The 22,643-nt window shown below is 42.3% G+C and overlaps 1 long non-coding RNA gene across 1 annotated transcript; it reads left to right on the forward strand.

The window, feature by feature from the left end:
* The first annotated feature begins 129 nt into the window (after positions 1-129).
* LOC142413441 (uncharacterized) lies at positions 130-21,951 on the forward strand. The gene is made up of 6 exons (XR_012776820.1): positions 130-255; positions 6,560-6,629; positions 8,670-8,753; positions 17,392-17,457; positions 19,033-19,120; positions 21,619-21,951. It is a non-coding gene; the product is annotated as an uncharacterized LOC142413441 (long non-coding RNA).
* The last annotated feature ends 692 nt before the right edge of the window (positions 21,952-22,643 follow it).

The raw sequence follows: 22,643 nt of genomic DNA on the forward strand, positions 1-22,643 counted from the left end.
TCAGGAGACAGGTAACAACACAATAGCCTAGGGCTATTGTGCAAAGTGCCCACCAAAGAAACTAAAATCTGTGGTCGGCATGCAAATATGACTATGCGTCAATCATCTTATCTCCCATAAATAGTGAGCAGCCCAAGAGCCCTTTGAGCTCTCCTGCACGGCAGCGGGCTGCATGCCAGGATCTCCCCTTGAGTAGGGATGCCTCTCAAGGTTACTCCTCGAGGCTGAGAGATTCCTTGCCGCAACAGATCCTCAGTAAGTGACTAATAGCATGCTAAACTTTGAAATCTTAGCTAAGTGATATAAAGGATTGATTGCACATATATAATCCTTTAGACATAAACCGTTGACCAAGTCTGGGGCTAGGACTGGATCTAGCCGCACCTAGACTCCTCTCTGAGAAGGAGTTTAGAAAGCGAGGGGATCCTTTTCTGAACCTCGTGACTCAACAGGAGGGTCTCCCTGACAGTTTTGTCTGACCCTGTCCTCTATGCAGTAAATAATCAAGTGTACCTCGCCATCAAATCTTGTTAAAACACTGTCACATTGAACTTTGCTAACTCCCTATTCTATATCAATAAACTATATTTTTACTTCTCTCTTACTAGTGAAGTGCACTCTCACTCCATTCGTGACAATGTCCCATGTTTTTGAGGCATGAAACTTTTTCTTCTCGGATCACATATGGGAAGTGAAATGTAACAGCACCTTGCTGGAGCACATTGCATCATGTCAAAAAGTAGAGAATCTTGTTCGCAGCTTGTGAAGAGGTTTTTTTCATCCTTCAGTGTAAAAAATGCTATAGAAATGTCACGTTACACTGAATACATACTGAGAATTTGGCTAATATAATGTGATTATAGTCAGAATTCGCACACCAAAAATTCTGTGCCCCAGTGGGAAAGACTATTAGTATAATAACAACTAGGAGGTCCAGGAGGAGCAGAGCAAAACCACAGTTTCTCGTTTGTATTCCTGGCATCTTTAGGAGACAGAGAGGTAGCTGCTGTGAATGAGAGGAAAATGTCTAAGAGGTGGGCTGATAGCAGCGTTTTCTGAGCTGCTGAAAGGATGCCTGTAGAGTCCTGCAGGATCCACCCTCTCTACCCACTATGACTTGCCAGACCACGCAAGTAATCCCAGGTGGTGGGAGCTTGCAAAGTGTGTGGGGAGAGTTTGAGATATTAACCCTTGGAGTCAAAGGATTAAGGGGATGATGCAGTTCATTTTGAACATCCCGTCTGGAAGAAGTCCAGTGATTCACTGTGTGGGAGAACACGAAGAAGAGACAAGACAGGCAGCTTGCACCGTCTGACAGTTGAGTGGCTCTGTAGTTCTGAGAACGTCCTGTCACAGTGTATCCTCAAATCTGACAGCTTGTGTCTTTCAGGCATGGACTACTCTTTGATCCTATAAAGTTTATCTTGGTTTTCATGAAACACCCCTGTGTAAGTGGTCAGCAATATATCTCATTGCTAGTAAGTCAGCAGTGTGCAAGTGTCATCAGCTAAATATCCAGGAATGTTATATTCAAAATTGACAAAACCCCCTGAGATATTTTAAAAGCAAATGTATTTTCTCTGGACTTTGTGGCTTGTACTCAGTGGCAGACTTTATCACACAAACCCAGGTGTAGATTTTTGGCAGGGATTTAACCTCTTCTAGGAGAGACTGCCTATCTTTTGATTTTCTCATTTTCTTGTAATCCTGTATTTACAAGCAGAGCTAGTAAAATAACAGAAAGGCACATTCAGTGAGGAAGGTTTGGCAAACCCAGAGTAGTCTCATTGAGATGAGTGATGGTTTTAGACCTTATTTTCAAAATATGGAGTTCAAAAATCTATTTCCTTCTCACAGAATTTCAGGGTCAAATATCTCCATGGCATAAATAGATGTAAATCCACTACAGAAAGTGCAGTTATATCCGTTCACCAATGATGATTTTTTTTTTTGTTGGTAGTGTCTTTCAATATTACAATTACCAGTCCGTAAAGAGATTGAAGCCTTCTTTGATTGGTGCTTCAATGCAAAGGCTTTGCTTTTCTTCTCTTTTGAGTATGTCTCCATCCTGGAGCCTCTGAGTGCATTAAGTAATGTGGCTAACATTTTAGCCTTTCCCTTGTGTCCTTTCTGACACTTGTATGTAGTACAGAGTTGTTTCTCTGTTTTGTCTCTAAATGCCTATGCTGCTATGGCTTTCTAGTAGAGATGTCAGACTGGATGATAGTCATTTTTACTTCAGGTGAAACATGATTGGGTTTGTCATTCCTAACGAGCTCATTCCACAGACCAAGGCTCAGCTCTGCAACAGTTCTTAGATGCCCAACTCTGTTAGGAGGTAATTATCAATGCGACGTGAGGTACCAAAGAGGGACTTCACAGCTCTGTAGGTATGGCTTATTGGTTTCCTGTACAGATGAGCTTTGTTCACATGGTGGAAAATTTTGTTCCAAACAGAACCACGTGAAGGAGATGAAAATCTCAACCAGGTGAGACCTGCTGGTGTGTCTCAGCAGAGACAGTTCGGGCCAGTGTCAGAATGGCTGGTGAACTGGGATGCACCTGGGAACTTCTTGGTCCACACAGCAGATTTTTGCCTCTTTTCCACAAAAGGTGGAAACACAGAGATGGTTAGCATATCTGAAATGTTAATGATGTGAAATGCGTGAGTCAAACCATGAAGGTAAAGGTCAAATGCAATTGCTTAAAATTACAGCAGGTTGTTTAAAACATCCTTTGCATTCAAGCCTACTTTGGCTTTAAACATTAGGAATAATTTTATTCCGGAGCATTGTACTGGGTCTGGCTGGGATGGAGTTAACTTTCTTCATAGAAGCCTGTATGGTGCTCTGCTTTGCATCTGTGGCTAAAACAGTGCTGATAATGCACTAGTGTTTTGGCTATTGCTGAATAGTGCTTGCACAGTGGCAAGACTTTCTCTGCTCCCTCCTCCAGGGAGTAGGCTGGGGGTGGGCAAGAGATGGGGAAGGGCCATGGCTGGAACAGCTGACCAAAGGGATATTCCATACCATATGATACTGTGCTCAGTAATAAAAGCTCAGGAAAATGAGGTGGAAGGGGGTACAGTTGTGGTCGTGGCATTTGTCTTCTCAAGCAATGGTTACGCATGCTGAGACCCTGCTTCCCAGGCAGTGACTGGACATCTGCCTGCCAATGGGAAGTAGTGAATTAATTCCTCTTTTTGCTTTTGCTTCCCCTATTAAACTTGATCCATGAGTCTTTTCACCTTCCTTCTATTTTCTCCACATCCTGCAGGAAAGGGGAGTGAGCGAGAGGCTGGGTGGGTGTTTGGCTGCTGGCTGAGGTCAACCCATCACAAGCACTAGAAAATAGACACTTAGCTCCTGTTCCTAATAAACATTGTTCAACTTGTTTCCCTGCATGAGGTTACATTTTTATTGCAGAATGTTCCTCTACTTTTAAATTTTCCCTTGCATTCAGTTTCCTTCCAAATAATTAGTTGAGGAGGTGATGGCATCATAACAGTTTGCTCTGACTGTCCACAGCAAAACAGTTAGCTATTTCTGCAAAGCTGATTAGGAATGACACCCTTAAAACTATTGAATTTAAATTAGCATTTAGGTTTCAGAGTTAATGTCTCATGGAAACCCAGCTTCCTGAGATGTCAAAGAGATGGTATTGATTCCCTTCCCTAATTCAGCAGGCTGGTGCAAAAAGGTTTGAAGAGCCACTCCTGGACTACACAGACAACTCTACAGGAGCAGTTTAAAACTGTAGATTCATATAGGTTCTCTGCCCAGCTTTTTCATCTGATGCCAATGCAAGCTACCTCATCCACAGAAGGTTCCTTACAAGAGAGGTCTGACCTCCCCAGGAGGATGGCTTTTAGCAGCTGGCTGTGAATATGATTTATCTTATTTGCAGTCTCTTCATTTCACTGTGTCAGTTCTAGGTAACCTCTTCTAAGCCTTGCAGCGGCCTGATTGATGATCCCCAAAGAAGTTTTAGTTTGCCACTGCTGCCAGCAAGTTCAGCAAGTTCAGCCTAGCCCAGCCTCTGAGCACACGTACCAACGGTGTCTTCACACCAGTGTACAATACAGTTATTTCTTGATGTTTTATTATTTCCTTCTTGTCAGCTTCTCTTTTGCTTGCGCTTCCTGCAGTTTTTATAGAAAGGTATTCAAAAAAGGTGGGTGAACTGATTCCTTGTTAATTGTGCTTGCTCTGTATAATAATGGGTATTTCTAACAGAATCCATCCTTTTAATCTGATTCTTTGTCACATATACAGGAAAACAAAATGCCTTTAAGACATCATATATTTGTAAAGAACATTAACAATGCAGTGAGGTAGATCAGCTTCATACATTCATTTGAAGATTAGGGTCTAAATTTAGATTTGTTCCCCAATGAGAAGGGGTTTGTGGCCTCAATTTCTATAGCTGTTTCAATCCAAAACTACCACAGCAGTTAGCGCAATGAGAAGGCTTTGATTTGGAGCTTGGGACTGAATGATATATTAGAAGCTAGACCTCCAGCCTTTAGTAGAAATGCATGGCAGAAATTCCTTGCATGCCTGACTTTGGTTTCTGTCCACCCCTTCTGTTGAGCTCTCGATTTCACCAAATTCCCCTTGATTTATGGCATGTTACTCATAAGGCCAAGCTGTCCCTGGATAATGTAATAACATACCATTCGTGTCCTTCATAGGTTCGTGGTGCTGAAAGCATAGGCTTGCTGTTGCAGCCTCTTAACTTGCTTTCACTGTAACATTCCCTGCTGTGATGGTCTGTAGAGTGAAAGCCGTAACTGCGGGTGGGAGGTTTGTTTTGGGCTAGAAGTGTTACCCTGATTTACCATCAGTCCAGCAGTACAATGGCAACATGTCCCAGAACTGATGTGATTGTCACTGTAGAAGAGCTGCCATATTATCTTTAACACTCAAAACTACAAAGCATTTAAAAGTATATGGGCAGACTTGCTAAGTCACTCTTGTGTAGCTTATGAGCGAGTCTTATGCAGCATGCAATGCATAAGAGGTCAATTCTTGAAAGCATTCTGTCTTTCTATATTAAGTGTAATAATCTCTGGCCCTTGTATATGTGTGTAGCCTCCACCAGGGAATATGGTAATGAGTTTGCATACCAAAGAGATATTAAATCCCGATTCCCCTTCAGTAATGTATAATGTCAACAGAAGCCTTTGATGAATGCAGCTTCTTCTTAATTAGATGCTTGAGCAGGAGATTATTAATCCATTTATCTCAAATTCTAATTGTACCATGAATTCCTTGCTGTTTTATGCCTAAGTTTATGATCATAGTTATCTTCCTAGAACCTTTAAAGAGTTATACTCATAAATTAATGTATTTCTGGAAACTTGAATTGTTGTATTCCTATTTGTATTACTTTCCTCAATATGTGTGTTTGTAAATATTCTGAAAGCCTCACTCCATCAGCCAGGGATATCTCGCCACATAACAATTCAGCAGTTGTAGCTATATGCCATTTCCATGGTAGTGACATTTGACCTTTAAAAAAGTGGATTTTGGCACCAGTAAGGGGAACTGGCTGATTATCGTGGCAAAAGCTGATCTTTATGTACCAGAATTGCTGAGTGGGCATGATTTGGGGACCTGCCAGCTTTCAAATGCATGTTAAAACCATAAGCTTAGGTTGTGATACTAATGTATATTTACTAATGATCCTATAGATCTAAAAATCAGTCCTAGGAGATTCAGGGCAAGCCAGTCCATTTTCTAAACCAGCATGTAGTTGCCTGGATGACACACATTTGCCTGGATTTGAAAATATCCTCATAGCAGGCAGAAGCTTTTTTTCCTTCGAACACAATGAATTGGCCTAGTTGGCAATTCATGGTGTGTACTGCAATGGCTCCATCTGCTGAAACAACTCATAAATCACTTGCAACTTCAGAAAGTTGCAGCAAATGGGATTCTTTCTCCTATCGTCTGTGCTATTAATGCCCTCTGTGTTTCTATGTCTAGAGTGGGCTACTTAAGAATAGACTAAGAACATATTGCAGTTTCTTTGTCTGTATGTGTGCCCACACAACAGAGGGATGAGATCAACAGGCACGTGGCTGACATTCAGTCAAGTGGAATAATAAATGATAGTGAATGAAGTCACTTTCTCAGAGTGTCCCTGTTTTTATATGGGCTGTTGTGTAGGGCTTGCTGTGTGCAAGCAAAGATTTAATGGCACCATCTAAACTGTACAGTGATATCTGGGAAGAGAGAAAGGTATTAGAGTGAGGGTTTTTCTTCTGCTGTGTTCTATGGTTTTAACTATCTATACTGGCTGCTATTAAAAGTACAAACAAACGCTACCACAGTTACTTCCTATTCTAAATACAGTGGCAGATTACAGCTATTCTAGCACCTATGGGCTCACCCGTTGCCAAATGATTGCTTTTCAGTGGAGTTACTGATGTCCTAGCTGACAACATATCCCAGTTGTCCTTTCCAGTGCAGAGTGTGTTTCTCATTAAGGTCCCTGTATCTCACTGCTCAACAAATTCAGACTGGGATGAGGCTGACTGCTCCCATCCTTTCAGTTCTAGGAGGACCCTTCATGGTGGACACTGAATCTCTGTTGACATGCAACTGGGCTGAGTTTAGTTCCAAGTATGTATAAAATAAAATTATATTTGCACAGCTGAGTGTCACTGCATCTCATTTTAGACAAGAGAATAATTTGTAGGTGTCTATTTTGGATGCATCTGGCAGGCTGTATAAACAGAGATATCTGTTATCTGATTGGCAAACACAGAGGAGTTTCTTGCATTGTCTGCACTTGGGAAGCTACAGTAACTTGGTGTGTTAGCTCCTGCTTCACTTTAATTTTTTTTCTCCTCTTTCTCTTAGTTGGAGGGCTGCTGACCTTGTTTGTTTATCTCATCATTACCCTGAAACTGTTCTACTACTACCGGCTGAATCAATGGCATAGGGAGGGGAGCACCAAGTCTATTAGAGGAACTGTCAGGACACAAAGTCAGCAGATCCCAGAACCCTTCTGTCAGTGTGACTGGCAGCAGACATTAAAAATTATGATCTGTTTATGCGTGGGCTGAGCTCAGAACTGGGATTTCTGCACCCTACAGTTTTCTGAACCCCTCCCAGTTCTGCCAAGGATGTAGTTTGTGACTCAGAGAAAGTCAGTTCTCTCCTTTTCAGTTTCGCTATCAGTAGAGAGAGCCTTTGGGCCATGTAGACATCTCTTGCCTCACCAAGACTGGAAGGATTCATTAACTTGTACATGTCAAGGCATAAATTGCTATGCAGGGCCAGACCCTGCATCAGTCCATCAAAGGGAGGTTTTACAATTGACTTTGAGGGGAGGAGGACAGTGGTCCAAATGCCTACAAATGGACAAACCCCACAAAGATGGGGCAAGTTAATGCATAAATTCCTTCCCCTCTCTCCTCCAAACCTCTCTGTTTGCTTTTCTTATTAACTTTAATAATATTCCTGCTCAGTCTTCAGGCTCAGTTTTCTCCTGAGCATTGTTTGTTCCCTCCATTCTTTCTGGCAGACCTCTTCCGCTTGAAAAAGGCACTTTGATTCATTCTGTGCTCTTGTCTTGGAACTAATAAGACTCATCCTATCTGGTGAGTCAAAGTTCCTCTGCATCTCTGCCTTGTGGACTGAGTGAAGCAGAGGCTCCGCGGAAGACAGACATGGGATCATATAAGTAAAGATTGGGTAAAGTGTATGCACAATGTGCCTAATTCAAGTTGGATAACTAATTCAGTGTAAAAACATGCCTTTTTTGCCATGGAGGTGTAGCCTTAATGAGGAATAATGGCTAAATTTATTTCAGTTTTTCTCTGCCTTTGACAAATTTGAAAGCAGTGTTAAGCTGATGCTGAGCTTTTTTTTGAATATCACACTGCATGCTTCTTCTTAGTCAAAGTCTTATTTATTCTGCTTTTTAACCTTTCTCCTCTGCTCTTCTTAGAACATATGAATCTTTTTTAAAGTAGCACAACAATCTTGCAAGAAAATCCTGCTTTCTGGTTATACCACTAGTATTTTGTGAGGCACATCATAATCTCAAAGGGGAGATTTTTCATGACAGGATCGCCTTTTAAATAAGCCCAAGAATGACAGTGTCAGATCCAGGCTTCCCATGTTGTCTGCGTGTGGCACTAAAGAAGTAATTTATGCCAGAAGCCAAAGAGGTACCTAAGTGCCTAACTCACAGCTGACACCCTAGAGACAAGAGGAAGTGATGCTGAGTAGGAACTCATAGTCAAATGCCAAAACACAATTAAAGACAATTAAGAATTTGTGGAGTAGTTTGGCTGTTCCTCTGTGCCCTCTTTGTAAGAAGAGGACAGCAGCATTTTTAAGAAGGTGAGTTAACTCCCAGGTGAGTTTAAAAGGTACACCAGTTAGAGACTGTGGGTGCTCAGAGTCTGGGGTGGAGGAAGGGCCCATTGAATCCCAGAAGACAGAGGGAAGGGATCCCTCACCCAGTTTGCTGGAGACTGCCCAAGAATCAAAGCAAAAGCAGAAAGGGATAAAATATTCATGCTGATGCCATCACCTTGACTTCATGAGAAGCTGACTGGTGCAGTATCAGCCATTCGTGGTTACGTAACATCATTTGTGGCCTCCGATTCACCTGATCCCTATGATCCCTTTTATGCTTTTTGTTCACAGCAGAGCATTCCAGCCATTGCTCCAGGAAGAATGAAAGAGGACAGTCAGAGCAGATCACGTACCCAGTGAACCTGAAAGTAAAAGGTAACTAACTATTCGTCCTTTTACAGTGGTTACCTCTTCTCTGTCACCAGAGTAGGATTTTTTTTACAAACACTACATCAAGTTGCTGAGATAGGCTAGCAAGTGGGTAGTTTCTGCTTCCGCCAAAGGAACAACTATTGCTTTCATAATCTCTTACATGTGACATTATTTCTTCAAAATCAAACCTTTGTTGGAAATTACTGTTTTTAGAAGTGACCTAAGATTACCATCTTCAAGCTTGATGTTGTATATTTGACAGCACTTCAGGTATAAGAAGTACTGCTGTTTCCTCCTGTCTGGTCTTTTGTGTGTGTATGTGTCTTTCACTAGGCAATGGAGGCATAGAAAAAAATTTTCCAATGGAAAGCATTTTTATAAAATCACAAGTGTTGGTGGCTAGTGAGTATTCCAGGGCACATGAAGTTCCTGGAAACATTTTCAAACATGTTTTTGTATCATCCGTTTTTGGTGGCTGATAAAATTAATTTGTATCTTTGAAAAATTCCTTCACTTCGACTCCTTGGGTGTTGTGGAGCTTCTTGTGTTATGAAAGTCAGGGTATTAGTTTAGGTTCCTAAACAATAGTCTAACATTAGATACCTGTTTATTAAAAATCCCCAAACACTTCATCATGAGTTTCATGTGTGATGCCTGTCTCACAGTCCTGCAAGTCAACAAGCAAGCCAGTCCGTTTTGTAGAGGACTAGTAATAGTGCCTGCACACTGTACAGCTGTGCAAGAGTGTTCTTCGATCTACCAGTGCAGAGATAAAACCCTGCTAAGAGGATGTGTTTGCCTTAGAAGCTCTCTTCGATGGGTTCCCACTTCCCCTCTCATTTATGAGAGTTGAGCTCTGTGTCTGCTAAATTCCACTGAACAAACACTATGTCAGCTTTTTAGCATGAGACTTTGGGGTGCTATACCCTTACACATCGCAAAACGTTTTGTACTAAACATGACAAGGCAGCAGTCAGGCAGTCCAATTTACAAATGCAGTGAATTTTATCTGCCATGCAGTGCAATTTGGGCTTATGAGGCTCTTTCAGTTTTGTCCTTAGATCAAGGTTATAAATTTGATGAGTGCATGGGCACCTAGGATATGCAAAAATAGAGAACAAATTCTTCACTGCCCCGCCCTATCAAGAACATTCTCATTGACTTCAACAAGCCAGCAATCACCCTATGTCAATACAGTGTAGATACTATTTTTTCTATCCATGTCATTCAGTGTCACCCCATCAGTGTTGCGGTCCTGCACTTGGCATCATCTGCATCTCATTCTGTTTACTACCACATTATTAGTTCTGAAGGGAAGCTTGAAGTCCCTGTTCTTCTTTTTACATGAGGTTAACTTATGGTAGGGATTTAGTGATGTGCTGGTCATGGTTCTGTGCAGTCACAAGAGGATGTACATGCTCCATGGGCTGGGAATGGTCTTCATAAAGCCCGAAGCTCTGCTTAAGATTGGTATATCTATGCGAGTTTCAGCAACACAGTGACTCTCATCTATTTCCCAGCTACAGCTAGTGAAACCACAACAAGGTATGCACTGATACAGCTCCCAGAAGTCCACAGAACAAGCTGGGGTCTGAATGTTAGAGCAGATTCATTTTTCACTAGACTTTACACAAGAAAATGGTGTGGTATTTCTCTTCTTTCCTCCCAGACTTGCAGTACTTTCTGCTAGCACCCACACTTTGCTGCCACCTGAATTTCCCAAGAAATTCATGCTACAGACACAGCTATATCATTAAGAGGCTCGTAGAAGTGGTAAGAAAATGACACTGGATTTAAACCTGGCAACTTCTGAGACTCTCCTTGGACAGTAACACTTCTTGTATTAAGCCATGAGATTCATACCAAGGTTCACATCGCTCCCTTGGATGCTGATGTTACAATTGTGTGTCAAACATTGCCGTATCACACAGGCATAGTTCTCCTGATGTTTGACAAAAAGCGGAAAGCTATTTCTGATATTACAAAACTATTCTCTTAACTCTGCAGGGCCCTGGAGGAGTAACCAAATGTCCTACAGACTGTATGTGCACTCTGCTAAAAATGCAGCAATCACCAGAGCTGTCTGCAGTTGCTTTCCTTGTGTCTAAGTCTAAGGTGATGCAATTACACTGTGAAATAATGACACTTTCAGACATCACACAGTGGTATTTTGCTAATCATGGGGATTTCACACAGTTCTTTCTAATCCCTCTCCCCTTTTTTAGGATATTTGAATGGAAGTTACTATTTGATCATTGTGGATTAACCTTTAAAGGGGCTCATGAAGGATCTGGCAATTTCATAGAGGTGATGTGAAGTGTGTGGGACTCTTTCACCTCCTGCCAATGAACCAGACGAAATTAAGCCCCCTAGTCTAGCAGCTCATCACAGATCCATTGGCCCAGCCAGGCAAGGCAGGGCCTGACAAGGCCATTGTCAGTGCAGGCAATGTGCATGGTGAATGCTCTGAAACACTGACAGTGAGAAGAGTCTTGTGTTAGAGTGAGTAATGTGCTGGGATGCATGCCAGCCTCTGAGACCTTCATGGGATGGCTGCAGCATAACCAATTTCAGTGTCAGTTAATTACACTTGAAGACACTGTGATGGTTGTGATATCTAAATACAAAATAGATGGAGATATGGAAGGATGCCTCAGGACATGGTGACTTTAGTGGGAGGGAATCAATGAACGGCTTTGAAGTCTCTTCTTGTTTGCTTTGCAGATATTTCTCTTTCATCTTATGCTGGTGCAATTTCAACAGGTATTGGTTTTTCATTTAGCGTTAAAACCCAGGGATTCAGTTGTCACATATAACAAGGACTGCTGGGATGCAGGTCTTAGCATCTAGCATTATAGGAAAGTTATGGCTGACCTACACCACTTTATTCTCCTAACCACCTCTGCAACTACTTTAATGCTTATGTACTGCAGAAATGGCTCACTTTATCATGTCTGTACTTATCCTCATCTCTTTAAACACAGCAGCTACCCCACAGATGACGATTCCAGTGCCTACTCAATGTAAAGAAAGGAAAGGGAAGACACTCGGATCAGGGGTGCTGCTTGTCTCATTTTATGGCCTGCTAGATGACCCTTTGCATCTCTGGGTCTAAGTTTTCTCTTCTCTGTGAAAGGCTGTAACTTTTTAAGGAACTTTGGGATCTGCAGAAGAAAAGCTTTGTAGCTACATTAATACAAATAATTCTTTCCCGTGCTTCCCATGGCAGTCTCCCAGCAGCTGTCACCTGGCTTGTCCAGGATCCTCTGCAGAATTTCTCCGGAACCCTTTCTGCCAGCAGCGTGGGCAGCTGAAAATAGTAAAGGAGTATTTGTTCAAAGATTTTTGGGGGCATTAAAGTATATTTTTCATGCCAGTATAAGCATTATATAGTTCTCATAAACCCTCACTGTAATAAAGCACTTAAAATAGCTATCCCTGCAAGCTGTTCACCTCAGCTGGCAGCCTTTTTCACACAACAGGATATGCTGTGGATGCTCTTCTCTGTTAATACATCCCAACAGAACTTTTTTGTACCTTTCTGTCCCAGGTAGAGAAGGCTGGAGGACTTTGTCCTGCTGCCATTGGCCTGTTCTGCTTACACACGGGGGTTTCAATGGTGAAGGCTTTACAGCCATCCTCAGTGCTAAGGGAAAGAGCCACCCATGGGTTTTCTGCTGGCTGTTTGCCAGTGCCAGCATCTCATCAATCTGTATGGGCTCATATGCAGCAGAGGCTGCAGCTGTGTTTTCTCATGATAGCAGACACAAAATAATGAGTCACTTTACAGGGCCTTCCAATCAAAACAGTGTGTACCTTAATTGCTCTCTATTTTTTCTTTCAGTGGATTTTACCAAACATACATGAATCAGTAAAGCTTATAAATGTAAGCAAATAATGCCAGTTTATTTTCTTTAAGCATATTCTACTTCATATCATTGCTAAAGGTAATGTTCTAGTCTGTTTTACTTATTTCTGCAGGACATAGAGTTTGCCTTGCTTACGGAATACATCTTGAAATTAGCAGTAAAGTCAATCTACATGCTTTTTGTTGAACAGCTAGTCTGATGCATGTTTGTTACAGAGCTCACCTTGCAACATAAAACAAAGGCTGTCAGGGAATGCAAGCATGTTAGTTCTGTTCCCTTCTAAATACTGTCAGATAATATTCATTGCCCTTCATGGTAGCATTACTGAAATGCCTTCATACAAAATACCAATATCAAAAACAGTGGATATCATGGAGTCTCTGCTTAGTGTCTCTTGTGAGAATCATTACTTTGGGTAGGCTGTTTCATCAGTTTTGTTGGGGGGTGAATAAAAAGGGCTTGAGGAGGTATCAGTAGGCTTTTTTGGAGAAGAATATTTCATAGTATTTCTTAAAATCTTCCCTGGAACTTAATTCCCTAGCTGGAGAGTATTTAATTTCCAACTCTTCCCTGGCTTCTTTTTGGCTGTGGTCTCCTGGAAGTGTAACTCTTTGGTGGGTTGGGGATCAAAATGCGATATCTGATACAGCAGTATTGTATGCATCGTGATGATCCTAAGGAACAAGACTTTAAACTGCCCTGTATAAGCTGGTCAGTGGTAGGCTGTACTGGCTGGAGCACATGCCCCGCATTCACAGCCAGCTTCATGCAGTGACTTTTGGTGACACAGCTAGGAAGACAGGAACACACAGAGTCTCGGCTGAGAAGCAGAAACAGCATTTCTTAGAGCTGGAGAGAAAATTCCAGCATTATTTAGCAGCCATGTCCCTTCTCCAAACACTTGTGCAGGAAGAACTATCCCATCCCTGAGGGAACTGTGTATGTTATTTTATTCTTCCCTGGTTTTAGTCTACCCACTTCAGTCATGTCATTTTCCCCGTGCAAAGCCTCTCAGCAGTTCCCCAGCTGCTGGCACCATTCTCCATGGGTCTGCAACCATTAAAAGGTAATTTATGAACAAAGCTGCTGCTCAGGAGGAGTAAGGGATCTTCTGCTGCTGCACCTCTAAGCCCTAGTGACCTTTATGGCAGTTGATTGCCCTCCCAGTCATTTGTAGTATTTTCAGTGGACTGGGGCCCAGACTCAACAACTAATTTAATCTCCGAAATTCCTGCTGAAATTAATGGGCTCTAACATTCATATTGACTTTAGTGGGATTTATCTCTTGTGATTCATTCATTGCTCTTCTCTAGATCTGAGCCTTTTCCTTTCTATCCAACATGTATAGGGAATGAGCACAGCTCTGCCATCTCTGCTTGTTGCACAGTGCTCTTTGCACGCCCTTCAGATTGTTAAATTCCATTATATTTGTGAAAGAGTGTTAATAGCTAGGATTCTGCTCAGGACCTAGCTTTGAAGGCATATAGGACGGCATTCAGACTGCATGCTCTGTGAGGCTGCCAGACACTGACTTCTTATGTGGCAGCTTCCCTGGATAAGCCTCCACCTCCTGCTGTCCCCATCGCAACGTGAAACACTAGTCACTGGGAGGACTAATTTATAGGTGGCCTGGATAGAGCCCTTACATGTTTGTCCAGACTCTTAATGTATTTCCAGCTTTTACACCCAGATGTGAAGATAGAAATAACTGGCACTGAAGGTTGGCAGTTTGCCTTGAAGGGCTGAAGATCTTCAATGAACAAGTCTTGTTAATCTTGGGGAAGCAGCTGCCACCGTTGACTTGTATGTTTTTACCCCACTACCTTGTACACCGCTGTCAAGACACGAGAATTGATTTGTGTTTGTGTGCCCTAATGTGCAGATGGGATTCAAAGGAGCTGAGATTCTCAGTATACGTATATTTTCACAGCTAGGTTTCATGTGACTTCCTTTGCTGCTGCCTGCCTTTCAAGCTGTGCTTGTACAGTGAATCATAAGGCCAACAAAATCCAGACCTTTTGTTGTATTAAAGTTGAGCCAGGTGCTGCTGGCTGCTGTATCCATCAATGGGTTTTCTGAGAGCATAGTCAATGATGATGTCAGGCAAAAGAAGTGAGAGGACCTTGTTTGACATTTGTGTTTCTCTTACAGCATCCACCCAAGTGCATGTTTACTTTAACAGCGCAAAGTGGGTCTTGACATTGCACCCTGCTGTGTTTATTTATTTTCCTTGCCCCAACACAATGCTTCAGCATGCTCCAGAGTAGATTATGATAGGAAAGATATTTAATCCTCTCTTTTCTGAGGTCTGTGAGGAGAGGCTTTTACCATTTGTTGCTTTCTTGAACTATTAGTGTTACAGTGAAGGTCTGGCAGATATCTTCTGTCTGCATTTTACCCAGCTTTTTCCTTAGCTCTAGATCAGTTTCTTGCTTTACTCTGCCTGAGACATGCAGCAGAGTATCCTGCCCAGCCCCACAAAGGGCAACACCCCAGTGTTGCAGGTTGATTTTATTGGCATTTTCCACTTGTCTGAAGGATTTCCACTTTCTCAAAAATTCATTTTGGTTACCCTTGTTGTCTGTTTGATTTTGAAATCTTTATTTAATTTTCAAATGAACGGTTGTATCGTCTTTAGGGGTAGATGAATTCATTATACTTTTATACTTTAGCCAGTAAAACACCATTAATATATGGTAATACTATTTGCACATATATGTATATACATATATTATGTATTTATACATTCTTTAGATACACATTTACCATATATATCACTAATTATTCTATTGAAAAAAAATACTTTAAAAAGTTAAATGTTGATGGCACAGAAGTTATAATGTGGGTTTCCACAGAGAACAGGAACATGTATTGACCTAAAAGGGGAACAGAGTCTGCAATGCATTAAAGGAATGGGGGTTGACCTGATATATCTGTGTATATATATATATATATATATATGGATATTTATGTAAGACATGGTGTTAATAAAGTTGATTTTGATCTCTCAAGTCGTGTCACATTAGTCAAGAATACAGCCCTTTGCTTTCCAACATCATTAAAAAATTGTAAAATGCATTCAGACTTGTTAATATTTAATGTTGATATTGTGGTATTACTTTATATGAAAAATAAAAATCAACTACACATGCAGCAGGTGATACGTCAGGGCAGGGTACATGTCAGACCTGCCCCACTGTGGTACAGGGCATGGTACGGGGCAGACATAGGAAGGGAAACCCTGTGCCAAGGCAGCACTGGTCAGTGGGATGCTGCACAGCATATTTGAGGCTGTGTCATTGTTGTTTTCTCATTTTCCAAGGTACAGTGAGGAGCTTTGTGTCCTTGCCATATCCTCTAAGCCAAAAAGATATCAAGTGTTAGAGTGTCTGCTTTCTGGGGATGTTTGCTAATAAAGCACCCTCCAGCTGGCTGCCAATGACTGATTTTTAAAAATAACCAAAACATAGGAGGTTACAGAATCCATTAACCCCAGGATGTGTTATTATCCCTAGAACAACAAACATTTTTATGAGCTAAATTACAACTTTGACAACAATATATTTCAGAAAATAATGACTTTTCTGAAATATATTTCAGAAAATAATGAACTTCTGATGTCTAATTCTTAACCATTTTTAAGTTTTAAAAAAGTACTAATTTTTTTTCCCCCTACTGAAGCATGGCTCCAGAGCTGGGGCTTTAAGGAAGCCTGTAAATATTGCAAGATGAAAACATGCCACGGTCTTCTAAATCCTGACTATTAATTATTAAGGTCTTCTAAATCCTGACTATTAATTATTAAGACAGTATAAATTAAGTGTAAGTTTCTGATACAGACACAGCATCTAAGAGAACTGCAAGATTACAGTCCCCAGAGTATAATCAGGAGGTGCTTTGTTTGGATGCTTCATCCTCTTTCACCGCTGAAAGCGTTGTCAGGAAGATGAAACTTTTATATTCTGGCAGAGTCAATGACAAGGCAACATGTGCTGGTACCTCTCATCTGGCAGACATTTGTCACCTTGACTGACCAACCATTCTGGTTCTCTCAGACTGCCACAGCTTTAAAAGGGAAAATGGGACTGGTGCCATTTAAATTACAGACTCTGAAACCTTCAGCCCAATGTTGCACTCTGTAGCAATGGCACTGAACATGCATCACAGGTCAGGTGCACCGTCAGGCAGGTGCGGAGGCTGCAGAGAGCCATTTTCTTTTGTCCTCCTGGGAAATACCTACAGCTAGCAGCTAATCTCCATAACACTTTCTAGCACATGATTTTGCTGAAATCTAAAGCTGCCAGTTTTTAGGGGCTTTCTGGTACCTGGTACCCAGGACTTCATTCATGCTTTCATAAGTAAGCCTGATATACCTTCACGGCTGACAAGGGCCAAAAATTATTTATCAGCTTTAAGTCAGGTGATTTACCACATCAACATTGTAGCTGTTATCTTGTGTTTGAGGTCATGGTCTCTAAACTCTAAATCTGAAAAAATATGGGATACTGCTGTAGGAACACTGACATTCAAATTGGCATGGTTTGCAACAAACAACAACTGTTGCCTTCATTTCTGGCTTCAAGGGTGGCCGGGAATCCACGATGCTTACAGAAAGATTTTCAGCTGTGCTGTGACAACCAGCCCACATGCAATTTGGTTTTTGATGCACCTTTACCTCACCCCTGGGGAAGGATGTCCATCCAGTAGGATGCGTGCGTGTTTTCTCTGGAGCTATGTAGTGAAGCCTGGTTTTACTCCTCCTCTTCTTGCAGAAATGCAGACTCACTCTTTCAGTTGTGGTCCAGGTGGACTACCCCAGCCCGCAGATGGCTAGACAGGTACGACAGTGGCTTCTGCACACTCCAGTTAAAGTGCTCTGTGTTTGAAAGATGAAATACTGCCGCTGGGAAATCAGTAACATTAATCATAATCATCATCTTTTTTGAAGGATTAACTTGCTGTGAGTATGTCTGTCTGTGTCCTGTATGGCTCTGAAAGTTTGGATGGCTTGAAATTTAACTCGGAGGCATTGTAATTAAACCTTGACATTTGAAGTAATTAATGAGCAAGCTTTACATTTTAGCATAGTCTCAAAGGAACAGCAGGATGCTGACAGAAATGAAATAACTTTGTTAATTTAAAAGCATCAAAGTTTCTGTAAGCATGTAGTTTGTACTGCTGGGAACAAGTTCTTCAGAAATAGCACTGTAGCCCCAGTAATCTAAATCTCAGCCCTTCTCTAAGGAAGGATTGAAGAGGGGAGTCCCACTGCAGGAAACTGAGGGCAGGAGTTAGTATTCCCCATCAGGGGATATATCTTACATCACCAGCTCTGCTCCTTCACCCCAAAATCTTGGGAAGGTCCAGAAAGCGCAGGCTATGAGCATCTTCAGGAACTGTCTAGGAAGGAGGCAGATTCCAAACCACTGCTTAATATTTTAGCTGGAAACTGGATCTTACTTACATCTATAAATAGCCAGAATGTGTCTTTCCATCAGTGCCTCTGGGGGTCTGTTCATCATCACATGCAGATTCAGAAAGGTAAAGAATGATCATGTGTTTTAGCCCAAAAGCCTCCAGGAGAGAGACACTGTCACCTGTTACCCAGTGACAGCCAGCAAGTGGGTACACAAGTCAGGATTGCTGCCGTTTTACTGCTTGAGCAGTGTTGAAAAGGCAGCAGTGTAAATACCAAGCCTTTTAAGTGAAGAGATCAGGACTGGCAGGATCTGTGATACTCTGACGACAACTCACCCCCTACAAAGTCACAAACATTTTGTGGAGGACCCTTGTGTCAATCTCTTGGTGATAAGAGCTTTTGCTGAGCTTAAAAAAGTAGTTCATAAAATCAGGTTCCTGAGGCCAATAAATCAGAAGCCAAATAAATGGCCTCAGATATTTTTATGGCATCCAATAAGTACTCAGCACTCATGAAAACCAGAAGCAAGTTGCTTGTTTTCAGTACCTTCAGTATGGACAGAGAGCCTAACTTAAGAAGTCAATTTTTTAAGTTCTCTTCCTCCTGTATTAATAGATTTATGATGTGTACAGAGGAAAAGAGGCAAAGGAGGGGTTAAAACAGATCCTGTATCAAAGCACACAGGTCTGGGCAGCATGTGAAGGTTTAGACTTCATTTCAGCAGCAGTTCAGAGCAGCCTCCTCCCTAGCTCCATCACTCAATGCCGAGGTCTTAGAAATGAACAATGTTTCTACAAGTCACCTAAGCTGTTGTGGAAGATGCTCCCCTCACTCATTTGTGTGTGCATTTGGAGCAACTCCTTCGGCTTTGGTGGGCTGATTGATATAAACCACATTACCTTACTCTGTGTGATTAATCCTGATGTTAATGACTAGCAGTGCACTGGGAACAATTTATCAAGCTTCTTCACCTTTTTCTGTGCTCTGTAAACAGACACATCTACAAGCCCTTACTGCATCATGGTTATGATAAGTGGCAGGCCTGGCTGGCTGCGTTCCTTCTCTTGGCGTGTTTCTGCAAGGTAGGTCACAGTAGCAGCCGTCCTGGCCATAGTTGTGACCTCTCATTCACGTAAACTCATAGCTTTACGTGAAGCAGCTAAGATTTTGAGATTTGCTTTAGTTGCCTACAGACCCCAACCTAAGCTGGGTGCCATGTGCTGAAACTGGCATCTAGACCAAAGGAATAAGGTTTGGGGTTGCGAGTTAGCTAACAAATGGTTTTAAATACTGATATGAGTTCTAGTGAGAGGAGTCACATTGCAAAATAACACTCGAGCTTCACAAACTGATTAGATTAGCACTCCAGCATGCTTGCATTAGCAGTCCTGAGTGGCTGGGTCCCCACTGCATTAGTAGCTTGAATGCTTGCAGTTCTTCACCTTCCACCCATGCTGACAATCTGCTAGCTTGGATTCAAAGTAAGCTTTGGATTAAGCTAGAAATGTCAATGGTTAGAGGAGAGACCTTTAGCTGACCTTTGAAGAAAATTTTTAGTTTCCCAGGACCTAGGAAACAGTGGCTGGGAAACATTGTGGGGTCAGTTAAAAGATACGTATGCCTGGAGGAAAGTGGCACTGCAGCAGTTCAGCAAATGTGAATAGGCTGTGCCAGACTCTGCCTCCCACTGCAAAGGATCTGGTACCCAACGGGCAGAGTTGTTTGTAAAAGTATCTGTGCACTGCATTGTGGCCCTGGCCAGCTTTCTGTCACAGGCCTGTATGACCCTGTTCTGCAGTGCAAACCATTGCATTAGTCATTGGATGCTCTATCAGTCATTCATGTCTTCAGGCATCCTGCAGCTTTGCAGGTGGTAGAACAGCCCAGTTCCCACAGAGATTAGGGATATGTCACAGAAGAAAATTTAGGGAGCTCTCATATCCTCACATTGATGAGGCAGGATAGCTGGATGTAGGCAGAAACTGGAAGAGCCATCAGTCTGCGTGGTATCTCCTCCTCCTAGGACAGAAGAATTTGTAGCACAGATTACACCATCACTAAACCAAGAACATTGCTTTGTGACTTCCAGCTATTGCTCTGGGGAAGCCCTGGGAAGCCAGTGGTGCCCCAATGCAAGGCAGGGACTGGAGTGTTAAGGAGACTCCTCTTTGTATACTCCTGATCCTTGCTGTTCAGACCAAAGTGATGGGACTATCAGAAAAACAGATGGACAAAGCTGGAAAAATCATACTTGGGGCAGACATCCTGGCTGGCCAGCTCAGTTTAGCTGCACTCGATGGGAACAGTGCCATAGACTGCTGGCCTGGCAGAAGCTGTGACTCTCAAGGCTTTCTTTCCCCTTTTTAATTAATTTTAACTTAGGTTTCACTACTATATGAAGAAAAATCTGTCAATGAAATCCCACTAGTATTGGGTCTTTCATGCTTGCTCAACTATGCCTCACCTGCTATTGTACAGAGCCAATACAAGACATAATCACACAGGACAATGCATGTCAGACTCTTGATCTTGTCTTTTGCAGTATCTAATTGCTATCTCACTGAAGATGTTCCGGTTTGGGATGTTTACTGCTATGCTATTCTCAGGTATGGGAAGATTGACATTAAAATGAGGAATCCGCCAGCAAACATAAATCTATCAGAGCACTGATCACAGAGCTCTTGCTACTGTTATTTTAATGATATTTAACAATTAAAGCACAAAGACTGTAGTTTTAGGCTGGTAGTTAAAATTGTTGATTTTGATTATCTGACATGAATAAAACAGGCAAGACTGCGAAGGATTGGTTTCAGGACGGAGTGCTCTGTGGCAGTGTAATTCCTGCTGTGTCACGAAGAGCATCCTTCATTTCTGTCACAAAAACCAGCCAAGCATCCAGCATCACCTGTTTGTAAGTCCATCAGGAAGGCACCTCCTCATTCTCTGGAGGCCTTCCCTAACATCTAGAGCCACTGGAGAGGTAAGAAAACATAAATCAGATCTTTGAGCCATTTATACCTGAACTTCCAGTCTCAGAGAGTTCTCACTGAGGGTGAGAAGGGTTTTGTAAGCAGCCCAATGAGGGTGGACTAGGTCACCCAATCCGCAATGAGCCTTGCCGCTAATTTGAAGGCTTTTGAGCATTGCCTGGGGGCAGATTTCCTCAGTGTAATGATCTGTCAAACAGCGATGATTTCTGAGTGCAAAACCTGTGGCCATCTGTAATCCTTCCCATCTAATCTCTTCCAGCCTTTAAAAATAATTTCAAACTCTCCATTCCCATGATGCCTGCAAATTTGGCAGCTCTTGGCTCTGTGGGAAGGGACCCTTTCTTTCTCCTTTCTGTGCTAGCCTGGTAAGATTTTAATGGGGTTTTTAATTGTTTTATTATGAAGCACACAGACACAGAGCCCTTTGGCAAGGGCATCCTTTAGAAATAAATTGAGTCATCATCCTTATAACAGAAAAGCTAATTCAGGATGGATCTGTCCTCCAGTTAAGGGCATGCACATCCCTTAGAGAATGGTATTACCAACTGACCAGACTTCTGCTAGTAACTGCTGTTTGCTTTTCCTGACAGAGCTCACTGTCCTACCTGTGGAAATGGCTTTTAGATGACTGCTACAGTAACATGCTCATGTGGGATCAGCCTGGTCCTGGGCCTTCCTCTAACGGTGCTGCTGTACTTCCAGGACTACTACATGATCCACTGCTAGAAGGACTCAGCTTGGAGACCATTTGTCCTCTGACCTGCCCAGAACTTAGTTGCCCTCTACTTTCTGCCCTCCTTTCTACACAAAACATAGCTGGCAATACAACCCCAGGTTTGACATACCCTTATCCTTAGTATGGAAGAATATTTCGAGGCTGTAAAACTCCCATCTGGCTACAGAGAGAAAAATAAAGAATTGCAAGTTGGTGTCTGTCCATAGTGAAGGTGAGGGAGTTGAGCAGAGTTGAGAGCTGCAAGGATCTGCGTCTTGATCACTTCTCATGTGTAAGTGGCTGAAGAGTGGCTGATACGTGATCTGGCATAAAGCCTCCCAGTGAAACATTAGCCCACTGACATGTGTAAGCAAATTTGAGTCAGCAAGGTGGGTCTATCCTGGATCAGCTCTTTGCACCATTGTTATAACATTGAACAAAGGCCTCCTCAGACACTTCCTCTTCTGCCTTGGCTTTCTTAATACCTTCCCTCTCTTTTTATTTGCTGTCCTCTGTTCTTATTGGGAAGGAGGGATTTCATGTGGAACAGGACTGGAAGGGATTTTAAGGGTCCACTGATTCCAGTGCCCTTCGAAAGGTATTGAGCCAATTCACAAAATGTCTCTTGGGTTACTTTGTGCCCTCTCCATCACCAGGCTGCTCCATGCAAACTCCCGCCAAATGGCTCCACTGAGCTGCTACAGCCATGCACCAGGGCACCGTGGGTCATGCCAGGGAACAGTGCCCTGCCACAGCTGCTGCAGGCAACACCCTCAATGGTGTCCATGTGTGCTTTGATAAAAAAGCAAGGTTCCCATCCAGAGATATATTCAAGCCATGGAGCTGGCTAAGTAAGCCATGCAGCAGATCTCCTGTAGAATAACTCTACTTGCCTGGAGT

This window comes from Mycteria americana, chromosome 8 (assembly GCF_035582795.1).
Source record: "Mycteria americana isolate JAX WOST 10 ecotype Jacksonville Zoo and Gardens chromosome 8, USCA_MyAme_1.0, whole genome shotgun sequence".
In the NCBI taxonomy this organism is placed as follows: Eukaryota; Metazoa; Chordata; class Aves; order Ciconiiformes; family Ciconiidae; genus Mycteria; species Mycteria americana.